We start from the raw sequence: 17,016 nt of genomic DNA on the forward strand, positions 1-17,016 counted from the left end.
TCAACAGGACGATTAATTTTTTAAGATAGCAGGAGGCAACACAAAACATAAAAAGGGGAGCTTTATGAAATGTCTAGAAAAGACGGCGTTCTGGACAGAGGTGGTGCAAGAAATAAATAGAAGGTTGATCGGTGTTTAGGGAGAAGCTCCTTGGTGGAAAAGTGGCTGCTGTTAGCTCTGTGCAATACCCAGACAGGACATTAAAAGAGCAAGCAATGATCATAGGGTTTCCAGCCTTCTCACCAGCAATTAATCCATGAGCTGTTAATTGAAAGTGTAGTGAATTAGAAGTAGAAGTACACGATTTGCTTGCAAAAAATCTCTCTTGAATTTTTCTTTCAGAAATCTGGAGTCAGTGCTGGTTGAATAAGCCAAACACACAGATTTTTCCTGGCCATCTTGAATGAGTTTTTTCAGATGCGAACAAAGAAGCTGTGATGTCTTGGTGTGAGACGGAGAGCATGCACTAGACAGCAAATCATTTGAAAATCTGGAGACAAAGGGAAAGGGTGCAGTCTGCTCCCTGAGAGAAATCAGTTGTCAGGTCTAAATCTCTCCTGACAACACAACCAGCAGTTAATGCCGCTTGCTAAATCTGATGGTACGATATTGACCTTTTTCAAAGGCACCAGCAAAACTCAGAGGCCATTAGCTACTGGATTCAAAACTCTTGCATGCTGAAACTTTTTGAACGCTAAAAATTACATAAGCTGTTAAAAGCCCAGGCCTATATTTCCTATAGGTTTACCAGATGCACATGGCTTGTAGGATACTGTTTATGGATATCACCACTGTGTCTCAGTGGTGAATTTGTAAGGAACGAGTGCTTAACTTCAGATGTTAACGGGGCAATGGAAACCCAAAAATACAAAAGGGGGCTGAGTTCATGGGGGTTTGTTAGCAGGGGGGAAGGTTCTCACTTCATTCACATACAGCATATCCTGTACTGTTTATCATGACAATGACATCTATGGTGAAGTGTCTTTCTGACAGGTTTAGTAGTTTCTATGGACTTCCTATGGGAACACTTTCTATGGAGGTTTAAGATCTAAGTTTCACTGTCTTCTATATCTGTTTCCTAAGTATCTTCTGGCTGGTGCACTTCTTTTAAGGGCAAAATAGAATATTTCAGTTGTCATACAGCTTTTGGTATATTTTACAATCCAATTTAACTTGATGGGATTAGCTCCTATGTTCCAAATACTTTTTAATTCACCCTGCATTACATTCATCACACCATTCCACCTTCTTTCTCCTCTGTGCTCATAATCTGCTGCAAGAATTTCACAGAGAATAATTTCGAGTGAATCACCGCCCAGATGCGATTGTTTAGCCAAGTGGATTGGAGATGAAATCCATAGGAGCAGAACTTGATTCATAATTCCCATATTAATTTTGACTCATTCACCTTCGAGAAACAATCCCACACGGGCACGGCTGAGATGTGACAAAGTTTTAACTGTCATCTTTCACAGAAGTCTGAAAACGAGTCTGCAGACACTAATTTTCTTAATGCTCATCTAAACAATGCAAATCAAAGGGCGTTAAATGAGAGCTCAGTACAGCAAAAGAAAGTGGGTTACAAGAGCAGACACTAAAGGCCCACTTTAGTCTTTCAGGGGGATCCTGTTTCATTGTGTGTGGTGATCTGTTTCTCCGAGGTCTTTAGGCTCAGGACGGAGAGGGTGGGGGGTTGCACCAGTGTTTCTGCCTGGATCGTTAGCTTCATTAACATGTGTTAACCAATGCTGCCATCAGTGTAATTGAGATGCAAACGGTCCCGCGTTGGATTACTGCATGGGGCAACCTAGACTGGGCCTGTTACCCTGTTTCTGCTAGCAATTGTTTGAGAGCAAGAGAGAAGGCTATTCACTGCTGCTCCACAATGTGCAATCTCCAAAATGCCACGCCGCTGCCTGTTTGTTGACTGAGAACATATTATGATGTGAACAATATAGAGGCAGACCCTATCAATATAATAAGCAGCAGGCAATTCTCCTGGTTACATATGATAATTCTAAAATGTATCAGCAATTTGATTTGAACAGTAGCACTGGTTGTTTCATCAATGCAAGCGATGAAGTTCTCTCATCAGCATTGACAATTCAGAAAAGAGCAGGGCTGTTATTCTCCCCTCACTAGCCTTCACCACAGCCACATTTAAAAAAAATCAACAAAATGTTATTCTTTGCTGGGAACTACCTCGACATTTGTTGAAATGGTTCAGAAAATAGACCCCCTTCAAAACCATGTATGCCACAGCTGAACTACACTGATGTGTTTGCACTGATCTACCAGATACCACTTGGCACATTCAGCAGTGTTTCGCGTGTACTACATGCAATGCAGAAAAAGCTGGAGGATCCAGCTGCTTTAAGGAGTGGAATCACGTAAGTGACCTCCATTCAGGGGAAACGACCTCTCTTCAATGGACCATGAATCTATCCAGGAATCAAAGTGTGAGCACTGCTGAGGAATCATTCCAAATGTAAATGGATTACTGGCAACACCGTCGTCTTCTGCCACCCACAACTGGGCCACAGACGCAAGAATCTCTCGCCTCCTTCTTTTCTTTTTTTTCCCCCCTTTCTCCTGCTTTTCCCCCTCCTCTCGTCTGGAGTTGTGCTTGCTTATTTGTGATAGCCCCCTGCCATTCAGCGCAATTCACCACAATCTGACTCAAGTCTGGGTATCACGGGCAGGCACATAGGATGACACTGTCTGTCTGAAAATAGGAATCAATTCAGGCAACGTTTTAACGTCAGTCTGAACGGAAGAAATAAACACAGAAGGTCTTCCCTTGAAAAAATGCTGTGGGTCCTGTGAGAGCTGAGCATATATAAATCAATTATTGATACGCACTCTTCATAAAGACTTTTCAATTTGTGTTTGTTGTCCACAAAGCATATAGGCTGCCATCTATCTTTGTATTGTTATTCCAGTGAAGTGCAACCGAGTGTGTGAGCTATGATAATACCACAGCTCATGTGGTATAAAACTCAACGTGAAAACTGATTGATTTAAATAACAGAACGTTGTGACATAAGGGGGTGTAATGGTTACAATGCTTCAGTGTACATGGGCGAAATCTCCTTCTAAGACATCATCCGTCCTTGCGCTGTAGCTACTTATATGTTATTGAGGATGAGCAACCATTTGGAGCAACAGAATGCATTAAGCTCAAGCAATACAAGATTATCCAATTGTAAGACTAATATGGGTTTAGCTAAGGTAATTGCTTAGATGGGAGCCTACGATTCTTCCCATGCCGGGAAAACAAGGAATCAGGCTGGTAGCATGTCCAATTGGAAAAAAAACAAACATGTAACATCATCCCACAAAACACAAGGAGACAGGAAATCCAGGTTCCCTATGCATTCAGTGACATAATCTATGAATTTTATTATGTCCTATGGACAATTACAGCGCGTGTGCCACACACACACAATTTCGCAACAAAGCAGTGTTTCTATCAGATGTTATCGGCCGTGTTTCCATCTGTCCCTTAATTGCACCAAAGTAACCAAACACACAACTGGGGGACCTTGGGAGCTGGGAGAAACATTCCGGAGAGATCTTATCAGGGCACAACAAAAAAAGCAGGAGGAAATGCAGCTAAGAGTGGGCTCGGGTTGGAGGGCTGAGCTGGCCGGCCAGCCCAGGGGCCTGCTGAGTTCATGTGTGATGGCAGTGAGTTCTGGAGCTGTCTCCTGCCAGTTCAGGCCAGACTCGCTGCTAATCAGCTCCGGGTGATGACTGATGAAAATGCCATCAGCAACTAGCACTGAGAGGCAAAAACCGAAAATATGTCTGACATACTGACTTCAGAATGACTTATGGATGGTATGCACTGCGCAAGGAAATTACTAGGGTGACAAATAAATCCTTGCTGATGAATGCACCCAAAAGGGCTAGCTTGTTCAAACTATTGAGTATTCCCAATTTAACATGTGTCACTTTGCTATTTGTTAAAAAAAAAAAATCAGTGGTATAAGAAAAAAAAGATTTTTTATGATGTAGCCTAATTCTGACCAACACTGACATTTTCAAACTGAGAATTTATTTAATAGGTTTCTGCTATTCGCTCCAGCATAGTCCAATTCCTGAAACCTTTTAAAGGCCTGCATTAGTGCATTACTATCATCTCTTAAAAACACACTTCATTAGCTTAGTAAGTAGAAAAATGCAAAAAATAAAATTAACATACAATACACTTTCTCCCAATACTACAAGCCATTATTATTTGTCCTAATGGTGAGTAAATGAATCTCCCTCATGTGAAATTTATGAATATTCATATTAATTTGGGTGTTTTGATGCTATACTATTTCAGACAATTTGGCAGATTTTTCAACATTTTGGCAACACTGATTCTCAAATTATATAAAAAACAAACACTGAAAAAAAATGTTTTAAAAAATTAAAATATGACTCATGATTGGCAGAACGTTACTCATTTTTCACACTGATATCTCTTACAACCACACAGACTAATAAATTAATAAAAACTTATGGATCTGTTTAAAGAATTTTAGGAGCCCCAATGCTGTTTGAAAATATCAAGGTATTAATAAGAAGACTTGTTTTTATACGATTAATGTATTATTTTGCTTACAAATGGAACATATGGTCAGATAAATATGCTCAAAGTACAATTTCTATTTTCTATTCCATTCCTCTCACTGTGTGCTCACTTGCACTGTTCATCCACTACACTACGCTCCTGAATTTCCAAGTTTCAACAACAAAGTGACCATATTTTTCTAAGATTATGAGAAGTATCTACTGCAGGGCTTTTGGCTTGCAGCAAAGCAAAGCCTGAAAAATAGCTCCCAGCACTTCAGAGTGGAGTGTGAAGTTTCAGTCACCCAGTGCTGAAACGAATGGCAGCTAGTTTCAGCTGACTTAACTGCACTTGCAGCTTTGTTGTCTTTAAATGCTTCTTTTTTTTTTTAATTCTGCAGCTTCTCCGCTGTGCGTACCACTACATGAAATGCCAATTAACAGGTTTATCCCATAGAGGCCAGGATAAGAAATTCACTACGATTTCTGTAGTCATCCATCAAATGCTGTGATTCAGCCTGGATGTTGAGATAGATTTTTATCTCCTGCCATCGCAGTGTGTAATGTTAATGGTGCCCCTTTTGTACCGTGCCTCTTATGTTACAACCAGAGGGGCTTGTTTCTTGGTGGCTGATGATGGTCATGTATGCCTATAAGAGGTCTACTCTTGCTAGGCTTGTGAACTGCTTGTCAGTTCATGATTAATCCTGTACTCTGCACAAGGAGACATTATAGTTGAACTCAAATGGGACTACATTTCACCTCAGGGCTGGCAGGGCTGATTTAAACAGCTCTATCTAGAATGACATTTGTCCTCTGCTTCCCAGCACTTTCCTCCTCCAAATTCCTCGGAGTCGAGTGCGTGGCCGGCGCCCTGTCCGCCCCCCCACCCCCCCAGCTCACTTCTGCCAGGAGGTTAGTGTCTCTCTCCTGGAGAACGGCAGCAGGTGCAGGAATGCCAGTTGTGCAGTCTGTGCTCACTCACGCTACGGTCAAGATGAGAATCACAGAGGTAGCCATTCACTGGAACCCATTTACAGCCTTGCCGCCGGACAATGCATCTTTGTCCGCACCAGCTTTTTCCAGGGCATTTGCGTTTACGAGTCAGCCGCAGGATACAAGCACGTAAAGATAAATCTTGTGCTCATCCAATTTGTCTCAGAAAGAGCAGTAAATATAGGAGCTGTCACGTTTCTGCAGTTTGTGTATGACGAATCTCGTCAAACGAGCAGAAGAGCCTGCTCGGAACACATTAGCACTGACAAGCGGCATTCCAGCCAAATGAACAGGTTAACCGTGACAGCATGTGCAACACATGGAACAGTTCCCTATCGAGAAGATCAGCACTAGGCTGAGGAGTAATGACTGCTCCTCTCACGTAATTAACTTCGAGCTGCAACCTCGTTGTTGGCCGGAATTAAATTCCTCAGACTTATGTAAAGCGGCAGCGCACCAGCAAAGCTGATCAATGGAGACGTCTCCATGGGCCAGATTTCAGCCTACCCTCAGGTGTTTGCTGCAGACTACTTATTATCTAATCAGGGAAAAAAAAACACTGCATTACTGTGTCCTGAGAGTAAATACTAGTTTGTTTGGGCCTTCAGTTCAGTGCCAAAGGGGTGAAGGCAGCACGGCGTCTAAAATTCAGAAACGCTAATGAACCAACGCTCCGGCCCTCTAAGATCAGGGTTTGATATTGATGCACAATAAAAAATGCCATTCACCGAGGACCTAATGATGCCTCCTGACAGAACGCTCCTCTGTTATGATGCTGAGGTCACCGCTAGTTGCTGCTGCAGAAAAGGGCTCTCTGTTTCGGAAACCTGACCTTATTCATAATAAAGATGCACAAAAAACACATCCAGGTCCAGGAGTATCGGCTACTGCATTTATCAACACCTGCTCAAGTCCGTGAGGAGTGAACCGAACCAAACAAAAGCATCCACTGTTGGGACAGGTGTCCCTTTGGGGTGAACTGTGTATCCAGTTGGTAATATCATCAACATGGCTATTAGGGCTACGTTTGGCTTTTCTGTTAATTGCATTTAGCGTGTAAAACAACATGTACTTGTTATGGCCCTTGTTACACTGATTTGCTCATATGCTAACAATGTAACAGCTTCTAAGTAACATACTGTTTCGCATTAGTGACATATTGTACTGTGGGCAATATGTTTAAGTGTTCCAGTGAAAGCTTGTCATCTGTGGAATAAGCGCAGGGGCGGTAAGGTTAATTCATGTTCCCTTGCGGTGTAAAGAAACCTCCCGCTGCAGCTGCACCGTCAGTGCGTTGACGCCAGCTCACGAAAAGACGTGCAAAGCTTCAAAGAAAATGCTAGCTAACGCTAGTTGTGCAGCGCATTATGTATAATACTAAGCAGCACCCTTTCCAGATGCACCACATGCAGTTCGAATTCTGCCATTTCGACTACGGAATGCAATGATTCAAAAATACATAAAAGGTGCTGTTTCTCAGGAAGCCAGGCCCATGCTTTATGAGCAGCTCGAGCCCTTTCCCACAGCTTGGATTACTCATTTGCAGCCGCCTTATCTATGGAGAGGATGAGCCTTCCGATAAATCGAGCCTCTGGAGTGCTAAGAAAACAAAGCTCCTGATTACAGCGGAGTGATTGGCCACAACTGGCCTAATAAACATTTGTGAAACCAGAGGAAAAGTCCATGTGACTTACAAAAGCAGTTTAGGAAATGTAACCATTGGTTCCAGCTGCATATACATGAAATATTTAAAATAGTTGAAAAAAGCCATATCTCATAAAAAGCATCCATGTTGTTTTTAAGCTGCGAAGGAAATGTTTATCAAGCTTTTCTCTGTGCATCTTGAATTGTACATAACGGCCAATAAATTTACAGGCCGAATCACCATAATTTCAAACTCCTAAAGTCTGCGTGTACATTTTCTTTCGGTTTTACTTTTACTCACATCCGTCAAGGACAGCATTGCGGGGGGAAATTACACTGCAGACCATCTCCCCTCACCATCCTGAAATAACAGGTCTGTCTCGTTGAAAATGGGGCTTTTAAGTGTGGATGTGATGCGCCGTGGTGTAATCCGGCAGAGACACAACCCCTTCTCCCTGGCAGCCGTCTGCAGATTCTCACCGCCACCCTAGCCTCCCTCTCTCTCTCCCTCTCCCTCCCTCTCCCTGAACTGCCACAGCCTGGCCGCACTCTCTGTTTACTTTGAGCCTCGGCTCCTTGCTTCTCCTCTGTGATAGAAAAATTGAATTTTTTTCCCCTGAATACTGATGTAGCTTAGAAAAGATAAGACATGTCTTGTTCATATACACAAAGTTGCGAGTGTGTTCATGGAAATTTGAGGGAAGAAAATCTGTCATTGCGCTTCATTTACATTTAAATAAAAATCAGCACCTGTGTCTGAAGATTAATGCATTTAATCTGATTTGAGACTGAAATGCACACACACAAATTTTAATATGATGCCTAAAACTCGATTAACATGTTTTAAGAAGTGTAAATGTTATGCTCTATTATTAATAGTAGTAGAATGTATTAGTACAGCATATATAGTATAGTAGTATAATATTAGTCATGTTTAATTTGTATAATTATTACTTTTAAATTTAAAAAAATACTACAGGCCAGCTGAAAAGAACGAGACCGTAGACGGTACGTAAATACTTTCTCTAAACACCACGTTCCTTCCTTTCATAGCCATCCTACGCTGTTCTGCTGCTGAAGCTAATTAAAGTGGCAGCCCGTGCTCTCGCCGCCATTTGGGAAGGTAAGGCATCTCAGTGCCACAGAAGCTTTTGAGAAGTGGAAACAAATGTTTCGCAAATTGGCAGAAAGGGCACTGCCAGATCCTGAGCGTTCCGCTGATTACCAATCGTAAAATAACCCTTGTCATAAAAAACAGGTATTTAGCCCACCAAAGGCCACAGCCTTAAGCGTACTGCATGAAATACAATGTCTGCTGCCTTCAGGGAAAAAAAGCCTTGTTTATTTCCTTTAAAATGGTGAGTAGTTATCGGCACAGCATGAGTTCAAAACACTGTGTAAACACATGACTGCATAAAATCGGGGGAAAGAAATGGTCTGATTTGAGATTATTGCATTGCACTGCGCATGGCTGAGCTGTGAGGAAGGGGCATCAATTCAGTTTAATCGCCTTTTCCCCACTTTCGCGTGTAGGCCATTCCCTTTTCCTGCTTAATCATTTGCGCCCTCTCTTTACTTCAGCACTGAAAGAACAATGTTACGGCAGAGTCAGGTGAAGTACCTCTAGTATACATGCTTTGCTTGAAATGGCCACGCGATCACTGACCGGCAAGCTTTAATACAATATACTTATTAATGGAACGCACTGTAACTGGACAGCAATGTACATCAGCACATTACCTTGAAGCTATTATTTGTTGCCAATGCAACTGACTGAAAAAAGTCTCCTGGTTTGCCTCAGAATCCACATCGTTGTGCCAACAAAAGTAATAGAAGAAGAGCTCTATATTCTACCACGTCACTGTATATGGGGTTCACTTCTGAGCATGCACGATATAGAGTCCCTAGCGTATTTACACATCTGATTTCACAGTTGACAACTGTAATGTTTCATTTATGCACAGTTCCCCCATATCGGAGAACATGAACACATGCCCTTGATGCAGAACACATGCTGATTATCTTTAAAACAAAATACGGAGTCATAAATCCCACAATAAAAGTCCACTGATCTTCTAAAAATTCTACTGAGAAAGAAAAAAATGGTGAGAAATGCCAAACTATATGAAAAGCAGTAACAGGTCATATAGAAAAGGAAACAGAGCCTTCTTTGTAACTGTGAAGCTGAACAATCCCAATAATACTGTTGTACTTATGTCTGGATCACTGTATCCACACAAAGCTTACCGAGTGCTAAGTCCAGGAAACTCTGCAAAGTTAAGGTTTTAGGAAGAGACGGCAAGTCATTTAGGCCAAATACAAATGATCCTTGGGGTGATATAAAAAAGGCCGCTTTTTAAAAGACACACTTCCATGAACTCACCCCCCTCAAACTCTAGATTTATTATTCAGTTATCGATCTTAAGTCTTATAATCCAGTCATCCTTCCGCAACAACTATGAAACTAATATATAACGTATGTGCTTAAATGAGGAGGCGAAGCCTGGACCTGCCGACAGGACCTTTGAGTTTAAGGGGTTAAAGCGGAATACGTGTGTACGATTTCTGTGCAATCCTAACCGAACTGATCCTATTTTTTTTTTTCTTTCACCGAACTTACTGATAGATCTAAAAATCAAGCTTTTATTTTGGCGTTTATCTTTATTATTTTTTCTCTGATAATGGTGTGAAAAGAAGGAGGAGAGAGCCAAGGAAAAAATTTCCTTTGAACCAAATGGGATGGGATAGTGTTTTCACACAGCAACACAAAGAAGCAGAGAGACGGACGACATGCCTCCCCCCATTCCGCCCCCTCCCACTCCATAGGCCCCTGCTAAAACTAATGGGCACAAGGCTGAAGGTTCTCCTATTGAAATGGTTTCTCGGGCCACTTTGAAATGCTAATAGTACAGCTTCAAACAGGGGCCATTCACACGTACATGAATTCAAAATATTTTTTGGGCCAGAGTGTGTCTACAAAAAGCCAAGCACTGTGAAATACGAGCAGGCCCGGAATCTCAAATTTAAAACAGAAATTGCCACAGATACCATGTGGTACCACTTAGAAGGTGCACTTGTGAAAACTTTTTAGGGGTTAACCATAATTGATGCTAGATGTTTTGCTGTTGTGCAAGCTATCCAGTAGCAGCGACAAATGTATTTTTCAGTAATAAGCTCTATCTTTTTTTTTTTTTTTGAAAGTTGATAGCATGAAAAATACTTATTCTACCGGTACTTGAGGTTCTGTTGAAAATAACTGAATTCCTACAAAACTTTAAACGTGGACTGAATTAGTGTTAGCGTCTCTTAGCTCCTGTGCTGCATCACACCGCACAATATCCACACTATACGCCTGCATAGCCTGGGTTTTAGCCTATATATCACCCTTGAATTCTGCCTTGAAGTCTCTCTCACGCCTTGTATTGAACCCCAAAGCCCACCCAACTGCTTTTAAAGCCTTTATAGCCATAATGTGCCGCCAGTCGTTAACTGTGTGAAATATGCTGTTTGACCCTCAGCCTCGGACACAGCGGCCAAGTCCCGCTCAGCGAGATTCACCTCTCAGTCTTTACCACTTGGCGGCCCGCAGCTTAATAATTCGTTCACAATAATCCAGTTTTACCGCGTATTTTATATAAGTTTGAACATCTTAAATATCTGAAATATCTTAAATATCTCAGCTCAGGGCTTTCAGGCAAGCATTTCCAACTTGTTCACTGCTGTTTAATCCACGGGCTGCCCCACTCAAAGCGTATTCATCTGATCCGATAGACTTTGGGCCGTTTAAAGATTTTAAGTTATGGCTGTTTTTTTAAAGCCTCGGCGTTTAAACCTTAACGGCTTTTTAACTACGGAGAAAATCCCGACGAGGCCCGAAACTGGACAACGCGAAATTCAAGATGCTTCACTGAGTTTCAACAGAAAAAAAAACTGCCACAGGTCGCCACAGGTCTCGCCATTAGCCAAAGCCGAAGGTAACGACAGCAAACGGAACTGTGAGGAAATAAATAGTTCGCCGACGTTTTTAAAGATTGAATTTCCTATTAAACGCCTCTATGGGTTTTGGTTCATGTGCTCTAATAGTTTCCATTCATACTCATTGTGTGTGACTATGTATGTGCGGGCAAGAGAGATGGCAGCCGACCAAAGCCGTCCACATCTGGCTGTGTTTTGATTAACCATTTCTCAATTAGCCATGCTAGCCCTCTCGATCATTTTAATCACTCCAAACAGAGCGGGTTTGTTCGTTTAAAGTAAGTGAGACGCAGTCGGGCTCTTTCCCTTCTGCACTAAGGTTTGACGCAGCCCCTCTGGGTGATTCATTTGCGGTGTGAAAAAGTTAAACATACACAGTTCTAGCTTGTGATTGATATCATGATCTGACAACGCGGCCGCGATTCTGTTAGCGTTAGCTCAGCTCACCGGGATCCTCTGGCACGGTCGAAAAGTTTCTGCACTCAAAGCAAAACTTGAAGGACTCCGGTGTGGTCTAAACTTACCACGGGGAAAGATAGTGGAGGGCTGAGGGGGTAAAAACATACTTAAACTGGCTCTTACCTCTCTGAGAGATTCGGTCGGTTTCAAAAAAATGTGAAAAGGGGTGGACGGTGGAGGCTGAAGGAGCTCCTCCGCGGCTCGAAGCACGACCAGCGGCGTTGAGTTGGAAGCTCTGAAGCTGTGGTACATGCTCGGCTCGCCCGGGACGGAGAGCGCCTTTGCGGCTGAAGGTGTGCGGGGCTCTCGGACTCTTCACATTTCGGCCAGAGCCAGAACCGTCCCAACAGTCCCACGACAGCTCACTTTCGGACTTCTGAGCTTTAGTTGTTAAAAACACAGCGTTCAGCCTCGGCTTTCCTCCTCTTCTCCGACTGAACTAAAAGATGCGGAGAAGTAACGTTAAGGCTGAAGATGAGCGGAGGTGCGAGTCAGTCAACCAGCTCCAGCTCTCTTCTGAGGTAAAAAAAACACCAAAACAAAGAAAAAAGAAGAAAAGAAAAGGCCCGTCTTTTTTGTTTAATTCAATCCTGTTGGAGCTTCTCCGTAGCGGGACGAGCGTCTAGGAGAGCCGGCGTGTTTCAAACAGCTTTGGTTTGGAATCCTGCTGTCGGCGCTGAGAGAAGCAGCCTTAGCATAGAGGAGAATGGGCTTTCCAAAGGTAAGGTAGCTAAGAGCTAGTGCAGAGAGAGTGGAGGGCGATGTGTGCTCGGGAGCTGCCGGCAAAACCTGACGTGGATTTCTGTACTCGCCGGATCCGGACTACTGGGTTGGCGGTGGGGGGGTGGCAAAGAAAACTAATCATATAAACATATTAGCATGTACAGCAAGAGCAAAGCTCTGCTTTTTAGCCGCAACTGTTGCGAAAGAAGATTACAGAGAGCAGGGTAGGAAGGCGAAGTAGATTATCTATAAATATATGCCACTATTGGCTATTTTCCACTCCATTTGAACGGCTACATGCCCTTCTTTGGGGCATTGGAGACTCAATCCCTCTCACAGTAGGCAGTCCAGTCTATTCAGCCAATGACTGCAGACATTTTCTTGCTGTAACTCTAGCATGCATCAAAAAGAAGAGGCAGAAAAAAGTGCAGATTGCTTTTTTTCTCTCCCTCTCTCCCTCTCAACCTGACCTCAATCAGAAACAGAAAGACCGAAAGCCGCGCCACTATGCATGGAGCCGAATGGAGCAAAACAGCGAAAAAAAAGGCTAACGCCGCTCATCTCTTTCAAGAACGCAATTTTCCATATTGCCATTTTTCAAGAAGAAAATGCTTAACATTATTCAATTTGTCTGATGCACCATAGAAGCAATGACACTCCATACAATGCAAGGCCTTAGACTGCTTAAAATGGCCACTGTAGGCTAGAGAAACGTGCTAGCTAGTTGCTTCATTGGCACACTATTTTCCCACTTGACGTAGACATGGAGAAAATGGCTCTGAAATACTATTAGGCGGAGGGCCGCTATACACCTGGCTTTAATATAGCGTGTCTTTTAAGCGCCGAGGAGAAATATGAATTTGAGTCCTATCACCAGGTGAAGGTTAGAGGATGAGTGGGCATGCTTGTGTTTTTCTAAGCATAATTTTACATAATAATCAACATATTCTTTGGAGACAAAAGAGAAAACAGATGTAATAAAGGTCATTCAATGGCAAATATTCATTCCTTCTCCAAGAACTAGTGATGTGTATGTATTAGCGTAGCTTCAAGTAAAAACACATGTGGAATCTTCTCGGAGCACCAACCTCGGGAGGGGTTAACTGCGGCAGCGCTGCTTTTCTAAGGCATTTAATTGGGTCTCTGCTAGATTATGACACAAATTGTTCTCCACGTAATAACATTATCATTGCAGCCCACTTCTTACCATTGGGTAGCATTTGTGTACGGTTTCCATTGCCAATAAAATAGTCAATGAATAAAATCACTGTAATCATTTCACTGATTTTACAGATTAGCCAGCCAGACAATGGAACAATCAAGTAAAAGAATCAAGCAGTAATTAATTAATTCATTAATTTATTCATTTATTAATGAACAAATTATTTTGCTTAATATCGGAGCGGTTTCTTAAGACATCTTTAGCAGAACCTAATAATGTTAGTACAATCCTTGATCAATGGTAAAAAAAAAAAATGTCCGGTGTTTTTTTCTGTTTGTTTCGAGTGCTTTGTTTCAGTGCTGTTTTCCTGGATTTATGTAAGCTTTAGAGCAACTTGATTCAATTCAGGCCTAAATCCTTCAGTGAAAATGGAATATGGCCAGAGTGCTGGAAACAATGGAAGATGATGACTACTTTAAACGTTTTCATAGACATTTATTGGCAACTTTGCAACCATGTTGGAGAGATGCCCAACATTTTCATCAAAAGTTCATATTGTTCATTCATGTTCTGTTCATTCATTCAAACATTCTGGGAAAAAAAATCTGTTGGAATGAAAGAAAAAAAACATGCGGCTGCCAGACACATGCAAACACCAAACAGCCTCTACACGCACACAGTGCTTTATACAGAACACAGCGAAACAATGGTTCCTTACAAGACTGATCTTCTAGCGTTTTCCATTTCTGGACTTCTGGACTTTCCATTTCGGTGTCCACACAAGCATTAGTGCTTGTAGCACCACTGTCCAAAAGGCCATGTCTTTGTAATAAAAGATGTTTTATGATATTGGAATCATATTGGTGTTAGCAAATATTTGCTTAAAACAATTATAGCCGTTGGACAGATGTTTAAATTTGACCAATATTTCAAAGTGATATTTGATGATGGATTTATTGTACTTCAGATGAGCTGAATGTTTAGGCATAGCTGGGCTACTGTGCTGAAATATCTGCTTTCTATTCATTTTACTGCATTTGCAATCCTTTACAAAAATATTATATTTTTCTTTATAACGTTCATGTATTGGCATCAGCAGATATGTGCTGAAAAATACAGGATATCGGCCTCAGTTCACAATTTTCATATAGGCACAGCCCTCATTTTCACATTTCGTCGGCATTTTTGTAATATGTGTAATACATATTTTGTAATTAGTGTAATGCAAAGGTTTTAGTGCTTCAGCTCGTTTTGTTTATTTTTTAAGTGAAAATATTACATACTTATCACACACAATTACTATTTATTTGCAAAATCTGACATATTGGGGAAAAAATAAAATGTAGCGTGTGCAAATTTTACATTTTACATTCAATTTTTTATATGTTCAACTCAGCAAATAAATTGTGCACTAACACATGCATAAAGTGCCATATGTAAGTGTGTTCTCTGTAGAGAATATGTTAACTTATTTTCACTTAGAAAATCAAAAAAATATGTGTTCAAACTTTAGCATACAGCTGTGTATGTAGTTTAGTAATTATTTAAAGTATTTTTGTCCCAGTCAACAAGCATAATTTGAAATGTATGCCTCACTTCCAAACAGACATTGAATCCAGGCTGAAATACAAACACACAATGCATTTTTTTTTACATATTTGAAAAATGCCTGTGGCTGTTTACACTGTGTCAAAATTACATTGCAAGTGGACCAATAGAAATGACAAAATCTTGAAAGTTTTTCCTTCTCCTGTACTGTCACTTTGTTGGAGATAACAGCGGTAATCAGATTTTATGTAACTTCATATTCAAACAGTCAGTATTCCTGCAACTCAAATGTCTTCTTATGCAACATGATGAATGTTAAATTCCTCATTTCACAGAGCAAAAAAAATTCTTAAAATTAATTGTGCAGCAGAGGTGAGTTTAGTAGCTAGCAGTGCTTTAACAGCTAAAAGACAGCCAAAGCAATAAATAGTAATGAGTGATACTGCAAATGAAAGTACACTGAAATATTTTAATATTTTTATACATTTCATATCTAAATTCCATGTATTTTATGGTTGAAATGTAAAATTAAAACTATATATGTATATATAAGACAATACAAATAAATATATATAGAGACACACACACTTGGTTAAAAGAGAAAAACAATCAACACATTATTATATGTTGATTCAACCAATATGGTGATTGTTTTTCTCTTGTAGCCAAGTGTCCAAGTGTACACATCACAGCCACCTTCATCTTTGCTGTTTTCTAGTATTCATATGTCTAAGAGAACGGCAATAAGCATTTCAGTAAATTTAATTCAGCGTGACTCCACTGACGTTTCATCTCCCAGACTGGCTTTCACATTTGGGTGTGGACGCCCAGGGAGGACGTTCCATTAATTGCATTTTAAGACACAAAAAAAAAGCAGCAAACTAAAGTCCCTCGATATGTCCATTACAATAGAGACATTTAGGGCAATAAATTATGTTTAAATGAGAAAGATTAATTTTATTCTGAGGGGAAATAATGTGCAACACTTTGTGCTAATTTAATCAAATTTAATTTTGGACCTACATAAACACTGTTCTTTTTTTTTTTTAAGATAATCATGTCATAAAAATGGTTTGTTTACAGGGAAATCATTTGTCTACACCTTTGTAATGGACCATTAAATATCCGTCTAAGACAGGAATATATACAAATCATGAAAGAGCGGTCTGAATGATCAAAACGGTGCATTTTTTTAACGTTAAACAATCTCACCGCTCTTCAAATGTTCACACTTCATATTAAATATCACTGTTTGGCTAGCGGAGCTGGACTCGTACTCGCAGGCCTCGGAGGAACTTCAAATTCAACAGCCTTTATGACCACATATGTTTCTGGATTACACAAATGTCAAATATCTTGACCGTTAACTGAACAGACTATGCAAACAAATGCCATTCCAGAAAACGTCTCCCAGTGCACCTTATTTTCTTCAACAGTTCATACGTGTAGGCATTGCACTGCATAGCTTCCCAGTCTCTCTCGCTGTCTCTCTCTCTCTCCCTCTCTGAAATAAGATATCTGCTAAAACAAATATCTGTGAAACAAATCCAACCGGTGGTAAATGGTTTAGCAACTGTTATTAAGGTCACTGTAATTAAAACTAGATGTTAAGTCTGAACCCAGGGGCTCGATGCTGCGACGGCCACAACCAAGTGGAAACAGATGTGTTTTAGTTGTATCCCATCAAGAGAAATGATATATGGTGACCCATAATATAGTGCAGCAGTGGCCAGAAACTCTGCTTTGGTTTACTTTGTAGTGACGTGCTCCAGCTAAGGTGGATCTACATATTTAAATCGAAAAAGGACTGCTGCGGTTCTGTGGAAAGATAAGAGTGAACACTATTCAACCCAGTGGTTGTTACTTATATACCTTTAATTGGAATAGAATCTTTACATTATATGAAGGTTATGCTTTAAATAGGGTCTTCAGACTGACACCTTTAA

The 17,016-nt window shown here is 40.9% G+C and overlaps 1 protein-coding gene across 14 annotated transcripts in view; it reads right to left on the minus strand.

Annotated features, from left to right (window-relative positions):
* adgrl2a (adhesion G protein-coupled receptor L2a) overlaps nt 1-12,443 on the minus strand; it is a 91,401-nt gene extending 78,958 nt beyond the window's left edge. For 6 of the 14 annotated variants that reach the window (XR_005008110.1, XR_005008111.1, XM_036586148.1 and 3 more), the window contains exon 1: nt 11,761-12,441. The gene's annotated coding sequence lies outside the window, so the exon portion shown is untranslated. Of the gene's footprint in view, nt 1-11,760 lie in introns of all 14 variants that reach the window. The other 8 variants (XM_036586139.1, XM_036586141.1, XM_036586138.1 and 5 more) reach the window with 2 other exon arrangements.
* Between the last annotated feature and the right edge of the window lie 4,573 nt (nt 12,444-17,016).

This window comes from Colossoma macropomum, unplaced genomic scaffold, assembly GCF_904425465.1.
Source record: "Colossoma macropomum unplaced genomic scaffold, Colossoma_macropomum, whole genome shotgun sequence".
In the NCBI taxonomy this organism is placed as follows: domain Eukaryota; kingdom Metazoa; phylum Chordata; class Actinopteri; order Characiformes; family Serrasalmidae; genus Colossoma; species Colossoma macropomum.